General features: G+C 36.6%; 1 protein-coding gene across 5 annotated transcripts in view; it reads left to right on the top strand.

Moving 5' to 3' along the window:
• The window catches only part of LOC150102045 (small integral membrane protein 14), an 81,740-nt gene that overhangs the window by 20,971 nt on the left and 46,810 nt on the right, over nt 1-13,959 (top strand). The window lies entirely within an intron of this gene.

The raw sequence follows: 13,959 nt of genomic DNA, 5'->3' as shown, positions 1-13,959 counted from the left end.
TCCTTCATGTGTTCCTTTTCCAGTGCATTTTTTCATTGTTCTTTCCTGGTCAGATCAGTCTGATCTGACTGTCCAGACTGATCTTGTATTATCAGCTGCATCTTGTATTGTTTCTATGAGCATCTAATTTTTACATCATGCAAGTGGGTGGCTGGCCCTGCTTTAGCTGGATGTGTTGACTCTAGGCCTTCATACCTAGAGTGGCCATTCTAGTAGTTTTACACTACTGGCATATGTTACCCACATTGCCCTTTACTCTCTTATGTTGAGGTAGCAGGTTGGAATGAGTCTAAATTATATAAAAGTAAAAATAAACCCACCCTTGTCATTAATGTACTACAGGTTACTTTTAATGCTAAATTGTATCCAGATGTCTACTTCATTGTTATTTGGCTGACTTTTTAACATATGTGATGTCTTTAGGAAATCACTAAAATAAATAGTGAAATAGTCGATGAATAATTGGTCAAAATTAGTTGCACACTGCAGCTTACAGTGGGCATTTGGCTGTGGCATTTTACTTTCTCTTTCCTCCTTTATAACCATGCCATCCATTTTGGTCCAGTTGTGCAAAAGTTGTAAGGGGACTTAATGTAAGAAAAACTATATTCTTGATTTAGTCAGTTGTATGATGAGACTTATAGAGATGTCTGCATAGGACATAATCCTTGTGCTCCATTGTTTACTTTTTTTTTTTTTTTTTCTTCGTCTCCAATTGAGCTGACTATTTTTGAGGACCATAAGGAATTTGCTTACTAGAGGGTGAAGAATGAGGTGCTGCAATATGAGGTTGAAGAAAAAAAGCTTTGATTAGGGATTTTATTGTAAATTTAGAGTAAATTAAGCATGAGTTAGTAGTGATTGGGTGTAGTTTGAGTTTGTCGGTTTACATTTTTCATAGCACACTGCACCTGCAGTATGTGTGCTTTCTATCAATTAAAAATATAGCAGATAAGAGATGTGCATGTTTTCATGAAATGTAAAACACTGGGAGAAGCTAGGTTGTTTTGATATCAGTATCTCTTAGGTTGTGCCAGCAGACATAAGATTAGTATGATCAAAGAGTAAGAAGGCGAGTGCAAGATGGCAGTGCACTTATTTATCTCATGCATATCAGTTCTATGTTTATGTGCGATAAAGATGAATCTGTTGACATTTTCCATGGAGAGTTGGACATCAGTTATTGGGAAACACTTCATGAGGAAGGCTGAACAGTGTAGAGCATATATCTTAACCAGGTAGGTTTGAGAACAGCAGTATTAAGAACATGTTTTTTGAAATGTTCCATATGAAATTGAAATTGGATAAATGGGAAAATCCATGGCTGTATCCTTGTGTGTGTCCTTCCAAGTGAAGTAACCAGTATGGATAGGTGATATTAGGAGGGGAGGTGGGATGATTGCAAGATCTACTAACATCTGCCTTGAACAGGAAATATATTCACAACAGCTGTGGTCACTGGCCTAGCTGACCATGCTTTTGAACAGTATAGAATCATACAAAAAAAAAACAAAAACTGTTATGCTTCATTGAAGTATATACGAACTCCGACTTAGAATCAGCAGCTGATGTTAATAATCAACCAAATCTAAATAAATATAGTTGTGTGGAACTTCTCAAGATTTGGGAAATTGTATTTCTTAGATCTTTCATCCAACAACCAAGGCTGACTCAGCACCCATAGAGGATACTCCCTTTTATTCTTTTTCTTTAGGCTTCTAGTCTAACATATTTCACTTATTTGTGATTTTCTGTGTTATTTATAATTTTTATATTGTATTCCAGATGATGTCTCTGACAGAGATTAAAACATTGGAACATGAAATGTTTAATTACTTCATTGTGCTCTTTCATTCCATTAAATCTGATGATGAGCTTAAACAAGCATCTAAGCCTAAATATGGTTGTAAATTTATTACACATTAGTATAGAATGATCATCTAAGAGATGATCTGGATTCCCTGCTTTTAGAAACCAGATATGAAACTTTTTCAAGCCACTTCAGTCTTCAAATAAACAGGGTAGTCTCAGTGGGAAATGGAATTCGTCTGCCACTTAAATATGTTCACAAGAATCTAAGCCTGTAGTGGAATGTGAAACTATAATTTATTGGTTATGGAGTGGAATCTTTTCATCTCAGCTAACCAGTTTGGCATTCTGATGTTAATGCTATATATAAGCTTTGCTTCCTTGCATTGAATTTAATGCTAATATTCAATAATACTCTCCCGCTCATGTACACCACCTATCCAAAGCCACAATCACTCTGCACTTCCTTTTCTCCTTGAAAATGAACTGTTCCTGAACACTCTTATTCATCTCTGACCCTTAATAATGGACCTGCCAGTGCCACCCAAAAAACATTCAACTCTTCCATTGCACTATTTATTTTTATTTTATTTTATTTTAATTCACTAATTGCCTACTTATTTTTTAACTTAGTCTAATTTCAAATTTAGCATCTTGCTTGCCATATGATTCTACTCACTGGCACTCACAACTGACTTAGTCTCCAAATTGTCATTAATATACTTTGATTCACTTGTGCTTCACATTCATTCACATCATTCTATTTGCCATCACTCAACATGTTTTGTTCTCCACTTTCACACTAATTCTGAGGTCTACCTATGTTCACTTATCCTTATCTACTGCTCTTGTCTGTTGAAATTTAAGTCTGTTAACATTATGCTTTCTAAAAATCTATACTTGACCTTTACTGTTATTCATCTTAAAATACATATCCCTAAAATATTTCTCCACACGCATTACACTCCTGATATCACATCATTCTTGAAAAATAAGTACCACCAAAACTCATCTGATCTTGCTCTACTTTGCTTTAGTCTCATTCTGACTACTACTTTGACTATTGTGGTCACTCACTCATGCACCAACAAGTGTTGATTTTGGATAATTACAGTGAGGTCAACTACTGTCACTTTAAAACACCTTTGCCCATCACTGAATGTGTCTAGAGAGCTTTTTTCACTGAGTGTAAAAGTACAAAGAGAGGAAAATTAAAGTTATTAAGGTGAATGCAGGTGAATGTGTGTGTAGGCACCCATGTGGCAAGTGAGCGCAAGAATGGATTAATGCAACAAAATTGAATGAAATAGTCAGTATAATGTGTAAAGGTGGTTGAGCCTACGGGGATGCCATAGTTTATGTATGCTAATGAGGTGGAAGTATTGGGAACAAGAGGAAGAAGTTTTTGGCATTGGTTAGTGCCAAAGAATGTGTGTGTGTGTGTGCAGGCACCCATGAGGCAAATGAGTGCAAGAAAAAATTCAGCCAGCAAAATTAAATGAGATAGTATAATGTGTAAAGGTGGTTGGGCCTAAGGGAATGCCACGGTTTATGTATATTAATGATATAGAAGTATTGGGAACAAGAGGTAGAAATTTTTAGCATTGGCTAGTGCAACCTTGCTAACAGTTATAAGCATTAGTGGGATTTGACTGACAGCAGATCATGTATGAGGTGTGGTAATTTAATTCCTGGAACGGCTGCATAGTGTTGCCTGTGTGGTGATTTGGTTGGAGTCATGTGAGTAATTGTCTTTGTACATGTTTTAACTAATGCATGTGTAAGCCGATAGAGCCATTTGCTAGTTGGCTATTGCAAAAACAGTAGAGATCTTCGTGTAAACTTTGGCATAAAAATATGTGATTGAAATTTGGAGCATCGTGTTAACATTAAATTTTGCATGAAAATTGGCAAAGCTGCTACTGAAATGTTGGAGCTGTTGGAAGTGGCATATGGTGTGGATGCTCTGAAAAAGTCTAGTGTCTTTGAGTGGCATAAGAGATTCAAAGGTGGACGAGAAGATGTGAATTATGACCTCAGAAGTGGGCAGCCAAAAACAAAAATGATGGATGCAAATGTGAAAAGAGTGAGAGATTTGGTGTGGTCTGACAGACAGTTAAGTGTGCAGTTAATGGCTGATGAATTGCAAATGAATCAAGAAACAGTTAGGGTAATTTTAACTGAAGAATTGGGTATGCGAAAGATTTCTGCAAAGTTTGTACCTCAGATCTTGACGAACGAACAGAAGCAGCAGCGACTTCAAGTTGCAACTGATCTTTCTGCAAATAAGTACATGTTTCTGAGAGTAATTACGGGTGGTGAACCCTGGTGCTTCCAGTATTATCCTGAAACAAAGTACCAGAGCATGCAGTGAAAAACCCCCAGTTCTGCACGTCCAAAAAAGTTTCTTTAATCACAAGGGGATAGTCTACTATGAATTCATTAAACAGGGACAAATGGTCAACCAACAATGCTATTTAGAGGTGCTGAAAAAGATTACAAGATTCTGTTCAGAGAAAAAGACCTGAATTGTGGCCTGACAAATGGATCATCCATCATGACAATGTGCCAAGCCATAATGCACTCATTGTGAGAGTTTCTGGCCAAAAAATCGATTACCAAATTTGGTCAACCTGCTTATTCACCCGACTTAGCTCGCTGTGATTTCTGGCTGTTTCCAAAATTAAAGACTGTGCTAAAAGGACGAAGATTTTCTGACATCGCTGACATCTCACATAAAGTAATAAAGGAACTCGAGAGTATTCCGGAAAAAGACCTGTTTTTTTTCCGGAATACCTTGAAAATGGGAACAGTTCCGTCTAAATCAGTGTATAAATGCACAAGGGGACTACTTCGAAGGTGATACTAGCCACTAATGTATAGTTCTGAATGTAGGTTTTTTACAGATGCATTCTGGTAATTAAATTGTCACACCTCATAGTTATAAGAATAGACTGTGAGGAGTTTAATATTTTTAGGAAGGATAGAGAAGTAGGACAAAGGAGTACTGTTGATAACAGGTGAATTGTAACCAAGAGACAAATGTGTGAATGGCAATTCATTTGAGTCAATATGGTGTGAGATTGAGACATTTAGGACAAAATATACAGATGATTGCTATTGTATGCTGGGGAGGATGCCAGGGATAATGTGAAAGGTGTGCATCAGCAAATTAACATAAGTGCAGGTCAAATAATTCACATGTCAGGAAGGAAATGAAGTTTAATACACCTACTGAGAGAGAGATAATTACTTGAAGCAGCATATGATGGAGGAGAGTTGGGGTTTGAGAATGTTTGATCTAGTTATAGGATGAGAAGATCCATCTATAATCAATGGACACACTGCCTTTGATTGGGAAGAATGATCATGGTCTTGGCTTGGAGGGTTGCAACTTAGTTTTCAGTTAAGAAAAGGAATATATGTAGAACGGGAAGTTATGTGATTATAACAAACTTAAGAGGCAGCTTGAAGCAGTGTCATGGCTTCAGAATTTGCAAGGGAATGATGTTAGGTGCATAAGAGATAGTCAAGGGATATGAGAAGGAAGCATCAGACTATACTGAAGGTCAGGTAGGAGTTAAACGGACAAGTAGTATCATTAGACAGTCACTGCAAAAAAATAAATAAATAAATAAATAAATTGCTGTGGAGGGTGTATAAAAGGCCCATGCATAGTAAAGAAGGCAAATTCAAATTATGAGAAGAAATTAGTTGAGCAGGCCAAAGGAAATCCCCAAGAGCTCTTTTATGTGGAAACCAAAAGGAAGAATTACTTTGAAAGGATAACTTGAGCAAGTGCTGATGATAGCATGGTGACAGAATCTGCTTCTGTCACCATGAAGAATCATCTCAATGCAATATGGCTTTGGGGATTAGGTGGGATAGTAGTTTGTTTTACAAGAACATTCAGAGGAACTGACAGTGCCTCTAACTAAGCAGTTTAACTTAAGTCTCAACTCTGAAGGTTCCAATGGAGTGGAAGGAGAGCAAAACAATGCCTTTTTATAAAGTAGGCTCTAAGTCTATGATAGCACATCATAGAACAATCGGTATCCTATCTCAGGAGTAGTGGCTAAAGTATTGGAAAAGTAAAGACAGAATTCTGGAAGGGTGGATAAGAATGATACTCTTTTTTTTTGGGGGGGGGGTATTGCTTTGTGAAGAGTCAGTCATGCCTTAATAATTTGTTATTTATAATAGTGACAATTGAGTTGGATAAAGGGAATAGCTACATGATACTGCTGGCTTTTGCAGTGTATGGCAGGATATCACATGGATGCGAGGGTGGCTGATGGATAGATACCAAAAAGTAGTATATGGGTAAGCAGGTGACTAGTGCAGTGTGCCACTAGGCTTTGTGTTGGGATAACTACTTTTTAATTTGTATGATATTGGAAATGATTTGAAGGGAAATGTTTGTTGGTAATGCAAACTTGGGTAGGGTAGTTAATCACAGCAATTTAGAGTAGTAGAATGGGTATCAGCTTAATATGTAAAAGTGTAAACTTATACTTTTGGGATAAAAAGATTGCAAACTGTATTTCAGGAAATTGATGAAGCTAGGGATTTTGGGGGGGGGTTGTAGTAGATAGTTGAGGTTCAGAGGGCATATTGTCAAGTTTTCACATTAGGTTATAGGATTACTTTGCTACTGCATAACATACACACAAGGAAGTTATCATTCCTCTTTATAAGGCCTTTATATTTTCACAGTTGGATTACTATGTTCAGATCTTGTCACCAGGGTTTCTTGGTGATAAGGTAATGGAGAGGATCCAGTCCAGAGGCTAGTGACCAAGATGGTGAGTGGTTTATGGAATGCTGTGACAATAGATTGAGGATTTGTGGGCTGCCAAAGTTGATTGATAAGTGAAAAAGAGAGCATATGATAGAAACATTTAAGTTAAAGGATTTTACTGGATTGGTGCAGAGGAAATATTTGAGCAGTTGGCTATAGGAGAAAGAACAAGAGGTTTTCCCTGGAAATTGAGCGAGTGCAGTTATCAAGTATGTGAGGACTAGATTTTTCTCTTGAAGAGTAGTGAATGAGTGGAATAAGTTGTCAGTGTTATTTGTGAGTGTTTTGGTTAGTTCAAGGAGAAGTAAGATATGGTGGTGGATACAACCATATCTTACTTTTCCTTGAACTAAGATATGGTGGTGGATACAAACTCTCTGCACAATCAATCCTCAGACTCCATTGGGATGCTTGTGAAATAATAATAATAAAACTTTTTATATTTATTGTTATCAAATTGTTAGGACAGAGAGTGTGGAAGGGATGATTCTGAGTGCTGGGACTAGTTTTTTCAGATGTGATTGTGATAGTGGATAAGGAATTTCAATAAATCAACTCGGCCAGCTTATGAATGAACACAAATGATAACTAATTGATTATGGTTGTGAGGACGTCACATCGAATAATAGCAATGATGTGGAGGACCTGACATGCAAAAATAGAGAAGTTATGATGCCATTGTATAAGGCCTTGATCAGGCCTCATGGATTATTATGCACAGATTTGGTTGCCAGGTTTTTGTGGTGACGAGGATATGTTGGAAAGGCTCTAGAGAAGGTTCACAAAGTTGGTCAGTGGTCTTTGGAATGTGGAGTACGAGGACAGATTGAGAGAATGTAAGTTGCAGAGCCTTGTGAATAGGAGGAAGATGGGTGATATGATTGAGACATATAAACTAGTCAGAGGTTGTTATCAGGTCAACATGAAAGAGATTTTTCATAGAATAGGAGAGGGGTAGAACAAGAGGCCATAGCTGGAAACTGTATAAGGAGGGGTGAGCAGAGGAGTAGGTTCTTTGCATGGAGAGTGGTTGATGAGTGGAATGCATTGCCTGAGTGTGTTGTAGGTGTAGACACATTGAATCAGTTTAAAGCACAGTTGGATGAGCATTGTGTGCAATAGTGTACCTCCCATGATGAGTCTCATGGAGGTCAAATGTTAATAATCAGAGGCAGCTCATGCATAGGCACTGCGGAACTGCAGCACCCTCAATTTTTCTCGATACATAAATATATTTAATTTGTTTATATTTGCTTGTAATATTTAATTTTATCATCAACAATCCTATACAATTCTCTTATTTTGTATTAAAAATAATAAAAATCCATCTTGTAGCACTTAGGAGGGTGAAGGACACTAGCAGCACTGTTTACCACAGTGCCATATTGCTACGCGCACAAGTATGTGCACATCAGTGAGATGCGAGCTATTAGCACAATGCGGCACTGTCCGTCGCACAGTTCCATTGTTGTTTATATGCAGTTTGCGCCAGTAGTAGAGTGTTCGTAGTGCTTATCGTGTTTACTCCGTCTCTTTAAATATTTTGGACATTGCAATTAAAGACATAACATTTGTTATAGTTTTTATTTTAGAATATTATTGGGGTTATGATAATGGATTTTATTTTTAAGTAATTTTGAATTATACTAAACTGTATAATTTTATCAATAATAAACAATATTTTTTCATGAAACAAAACAAGAAGAATATATTTTATTTTTAAGTAATTTTGAATTATACCAATGTATAATTTTATCGATAATAAACCATATTTTTTCATGTTTAATTTTTAAAAAAAAATTTTTACCATAATTTTGATATATTATCCGAAAACACGCATACAATGTACTTACAGTATGTTTGTATGTATATTTCGAAAGTTGCAGCACCCTCATGATTTCAAGCCACGAGCCGCCACTGTTAATAAATAGTTACTAAAGACCAGTAAACAAAATGGGACCAAAAATTACTAGTGTTAAGGGGAGTGGTTAACAGAACAGGGGATGTCCTTGCAGAAATAGAATGTGGCAGTTACAGTATACAAGGAAGATAGGCAGGATAGAAAGAGGGATGTATTGTTAATGATTGTAGAGGAATTCAAATCAACTGGAGTAGAGATTCTGAATGGTGTAGGTGGTAATATCAGTAATATAGGCAGAATATTAGGCTTCTTGGTATGTAATAGAGATGGACTCTGGAGAAAAGTAAGCAGGCAAGACAAAGAAAGAGAATTTATGGAGTTGACTGAGGGATAATTACTTTAAGTAACAAGTAATGGAAGGAACTTGTGGTAAAGCTTTGTATTCATTGTAGCTGTTTTGTAGGGTGTTTTTTATAAACTGGAGTTATTTGTCTAGTTCATCTTTGTCAGTAATGAGATGATAGGCTCTTGCTCCCAGTGTTGAAATGATACCCAATTTTTTGGGTATGTAAAAGTGGGACGAGGCATGTAGATATCTGTTAATATTTGGATTTTCAAAAGATACTTTTAATTGACCAGATTCTTTAGTTAGCTTCTAATTCATTCTGTTAGGATATTGATGATTGAGGTGGATAAGGAAATCAAAAAGTGTTGGGGCAGCTTGTGGTTCCAGATTAAGATGCCATCAACATATCTTTTTTCATATTTTAAGTTTGAGATGGTATTCTTCCAGGACTCTTTACATGGGAACATTAAAGAAAAACTGTCATAACAGGAGAAAGAGTGTCTTGGCATGAAAAAGCATGTCCAGTATCAGCAGCGCATGAAAGTGGCCACAAGGTGTCCAAAGGAAGCTCTGAGTGCAGTTCTAGTTAGGAGAATAAATCACATCAGAGATATGGATATATAAGACTTAAAAGCAAGAGTTGAAATTAAAAAAGTTATGTGATGAGAAAGGAAAATCAAGTTATGAAAAGCAGTTAGGAGAAATGGAGAGAATTTCTATGTTCTGTGGTAAGTAAAATGAAGAACAACTATGGAAGAATAATCTTAGTGAATGAGAAGGTAGCACAAAGTATCAGATGCTTCAGAAATAGTGGCACATTAATTAATCACTTTAAGGTATACATTCCAGGCAGGTTTTCATTAGTTCCTCTCTCTTTTCTCGATGCTGTTGCAAGAGATATGATATATCCATTCGCTTTAGTCAATTCTGTAGTGACTATTATAAAACATGAGAAATTACTAAAGACCTACCTTTAACAGTCATATAGATGATCAAGGTATTATTACGTGACACCTCCAGGGAGTCCAAAGACTCATCGAGGGAGAGCGTGCCAACAGCATTGAGCGATTGAACCCCTTCCAACTACTAACAGTGCTCAAACTTGCTTAACTTTTTGCAAGCCATTAGTGGCAGAGACTCTACCAATCGACCAACTTTTGCTTATCCACTTACTGATGCAAATCCTAATTAAGTCTGTTCAATGATAATTTTAGATATACTGATCGCACTACAGCTGGTTGCTTCTGTTCCAACTCCACCTTTGTATAATGGAATTATTTTGGTCCCCTCTGTTCATTATCCTTAATGAACAGAGGGGACCAAAATTATAATTTTTGTAATTTAAGGATAATGAAAGGTGGTGCTTGTTTGACTTGTCTTGTCTAAGTCAAACAAGCACCACCTTGATTAACTATTACTCCCTAATTTCGCATCATCAGCAAACAACTGAATATTTCCTTTCAGGTAATTCCCTATATCATTTATGTACAAATTAAACAGTAATCGTCTCAGCAATGAACCTTGTGGCACACCACTCGTCACCTGTTTTTGCCTTGATTCTTCCCCTCCATATACCACTTTCTGATATCTGTTCAGTAGCCACCCTCTTATCCATTTAACCAGTGTCATATCCACCTCCTTTGTTCTAATTTGCATAAGACAAGTCAAACAAGCGCATTAAGGATAATGAACTGAGGAGACCAAAATAATTCTATTATACAAGGGTGGAGTTGGACCAGAGGCAACCAGTGTAGTCTGATCAGCTGGTTGCCTCTATTCTTAAATAATAAAAATGTTAAAAGTAGGTCTTTAGTAATTTCTCATGTTTTATAATAGTCACTACAGAATTGCCTAAAGGGAATGGATATATCACAATACTTTTCATTTTCAAGGGATGTGATTTTGATGCTCATGGGATAGAGGAATTTGCTATGCAAAATAAGATAAGAGTGCCTGGTAGGTATCAGATAGTAATGTATAGAGGTGTTGCATGTTGTGAAGAGTGATTCTGAGGCACTGCAATATTGGTCATTGCTGTTTAATTTCTATATTAATGATATTTAGTTTGGTGTGGGTATATTACATTAATGGTAATATATAATTATTCAAATTAAGGGATATTAAATCCCACATTGTTTTAAAACCGAATAAGAAACTCAAAGATTGGAATCGGAGAGTTTCATGCCGAATATAGTAAACTATAAAAGTATCGGCGGCCACTAGCGTGAGCTAATGCAAGTAGTCCTAGTGCGTAGTACAATCTCAGGCAACTCGTTGCAAAAGGTGGGGAAAGTTCTGATCGCTAATCTTGGTATTTTCCATAATGTAAAAACACATTTCCTAGGAAATGTATGCCGTTATTACATTATGGTGGGAGGTCGCTATCCAGACCAGTTTCAGCCTTTTTTGAGGCTTCATCAGTGAGTAGCTAGACCAAATAGATACCAAAGGGTATAACGAAAAGAACTTATACTCTGCTATACAAGTTGTCAAACAGGTGCAACCATTAAGTTACTTAAATATAAAGAGCCAATAGGCTTCATTTCGGCGATATAAACATTATTCAAATTAAGCGGATATTAAATCTCACATTGTTTTAAAACCGAATAAAAAACTCAAAGATTGGAATCGGAGCGTTTCATGCCAAATATAGTAAACTATAAAAGTATCATTCTATATAAGTTCTTTTCGCTATACCCTTTGGTATCTATTTGGTCTAGCTACTCACTGCTGAAGCCTCAAAAAAAGGCTGAAACTGGTCTGGGTAGTGACCTCCCACCATAATGTAATAACAGCATACATTTCCTAGGAAATGTGTTTTTACATTATGGAAAATACCAAGATTAGTGATCAGAACTTTCCCCACCTTTTGCAACGAGTTGCCTGAGATTGTACTACGTACTAGGACTACTTGAATTAGCTCACGCTAGTGGCCACCGATACTTTTATAGTTTACTATATTCGCCGTGAAACTCTGATTCCAATCTTTGAGTTTCTTATTCGGTTTTAAAACAATGTGGGATTTAACATCCCCTTAATTTGAATAATGTTTATATCGCCAAAATGAAGCCTATTGGCTCTTTATATTTAGGTAATAATTATTTTTCAATAATGCAAAGTGAGGAAGGTTGATTTGATGCTCCAGTACACATGTTACAGCAGTACACCTGGTCAGAGTAGGGCAATCACAAACATCCATGTTCTTGGCTGGTGAGCAGATATGCTAAATTCCTGGCCAACCAGGCCAGCTTCAGGAGTTGTAGCAGTATACAGGGTAAGACAATCCCAAACATCCATGCCCACAGTGGAATTTGAACCCACTACCTGTTGGTTGGAGAGTGGGTACACTAACCACTCAGCCAACCAGGCTGACTAAGAAGGAAGGAAGGGGCATTTCTGATATAGAATCTTTGCAGCTGATCTGTCTATACTGGCTCTATGGACAATTGACAGTGAAGGTCAGTTCAGTGTTGCTCAGTGCAAGGTTATAAACATTATGTATATATTTAAATTAAGGGGATATTGAATTCCACATTGTTTTAAAACTAAGTAAGAAACTCAAAGATCGAAATCAAAGAGTTTCATGCTGAATATAGTAACTATAAACGTATCAGCTACTACTAGAGTAAGCTAAAGCACATAGTTCAAGTATGTAGTACAAACTAGGGCAACTCGGTGCAAAGGTGGAGAAAGTTCTGATCGCAATTCTTAGTATTTTCCATAATGTAAAACCCATCTCCTAGGAGATGTATGATGTTATACAGTATGGTGGGAGGTCACTACCCAGACCGATGTTTCGATCTTTATTGAGATCTCATCAGTGAGTAGCTAGACCAAAGTATAATACTAAGGGTATAGCGAAAAAACATATTCTGCTATACGAATTGTCAAAAAAGGTGCACCCATAAATTATTTAAAGTAAAGAGCCAATAGTCTTCATTTCGGTGATGTAAAACATTATTTAAATTAAGGGGATATTGAATCCCACATTGTTTTAAAACTGAGTAAGAAACTCAAAGATCGGAATCAAAGAGTTTCAAGCCGAATATAGTAACTATAAACGTATCGGCAACTACTAGCGTAAGCTAAAGCACGTAGTTCAAATACGTTGTACAAACTTGGGCAACTTGTTGCAAAGGTGGAGAAAGTTCTGATTGCTATTCTTAGTATTTTCCATAAGTTCTTTTCGCTATACCCTTAGTATTATACTTTGGTCTAGCTACTCACTGATGAGATCTCAATAAAGATCGAAACCGGTCTGGGTAGTGACCTCCCACCATAATGTATAACATCACCCATCTCCTAGGAGATGGGTTTTACATTATGGAAAATACTAAGAATTGCGATCAGAACTTTCTCCACCTTTGCACCGAGTTGCCCTAGTTTGTACTACATACTTGAACTATGTGCTTTAGCTTACTCTAGTAGTAGCTGATACGTTTATAGTTACTATATTCAGCATGAAACTCTTTGATTTCGATCTTTGAGTTTCTTACTCGGTTTTAAAACAATGTGGGATTCAATATCCTCTTAATTTAAATAATGTTTTACATCGCCGAAATGAAGCCTATTAGCTCTTTAAATAAGTTATGTATTTTGGATGGAGGCAGAGTGCTACATTAATGGTAATTTGATTAAGTGGTTAATTATAAACTTGGGGAGGTGATATCGCTTATCATATCCTCATTGAAAAGATCCAGTGGGAATAACAGATGATATCAGGACTATGGAATTGTGCATATGAAGACAAACTGAGGAATTGGAGTTTTCAGTTTAACCAATGAAAAAGAAGATATGATAAACATGTAAATTGGTAATGGAATTTACAGTACAGACATAATGACATTTTCCAACATATGGGAAGGGGTGGCAAGAGAGTTTGGTCATCCTTGAAACTGAGTTAGTGGATGTGATTAGGAATTATGTGAGGTCCAGGTTCATCGCATGGTGCACTGGGCTACCATTGGATGTTGAATGCACCTTTGAATGTTTTCAGAGAGAAAGGAGGTTCTCCTTCAATATTACTCCTTGACTCCCTGGAGGAGAACTTATAATATTTATGCATTTCAGGTTGAATATCTTACTCCAGTTGTTTTTTCATTCTTCAGGCTTCTAATCACTTAATTCCTGCAATGAAATATG

Source organism: Typopeltis vanoorti, chromosome 11, assembly GCF_054136105.1.
Source record: "Typopeltis vanoorti isolate ZY-2024b chromosome 11, IOZ_Tvanoo_1.0, whole genome shotgun sequence".
In the NCBI taxonomy this organism is placed as follows: Eukaryota; Metazoa; Arthropoda; class Arachnida; order Uropygi; family Thelyphonidae; genus Typopeltis; species Typopeltis vanoorti.
This window is presented reverse-complemented; position numbering and strand designations above follow the sequence as displayed.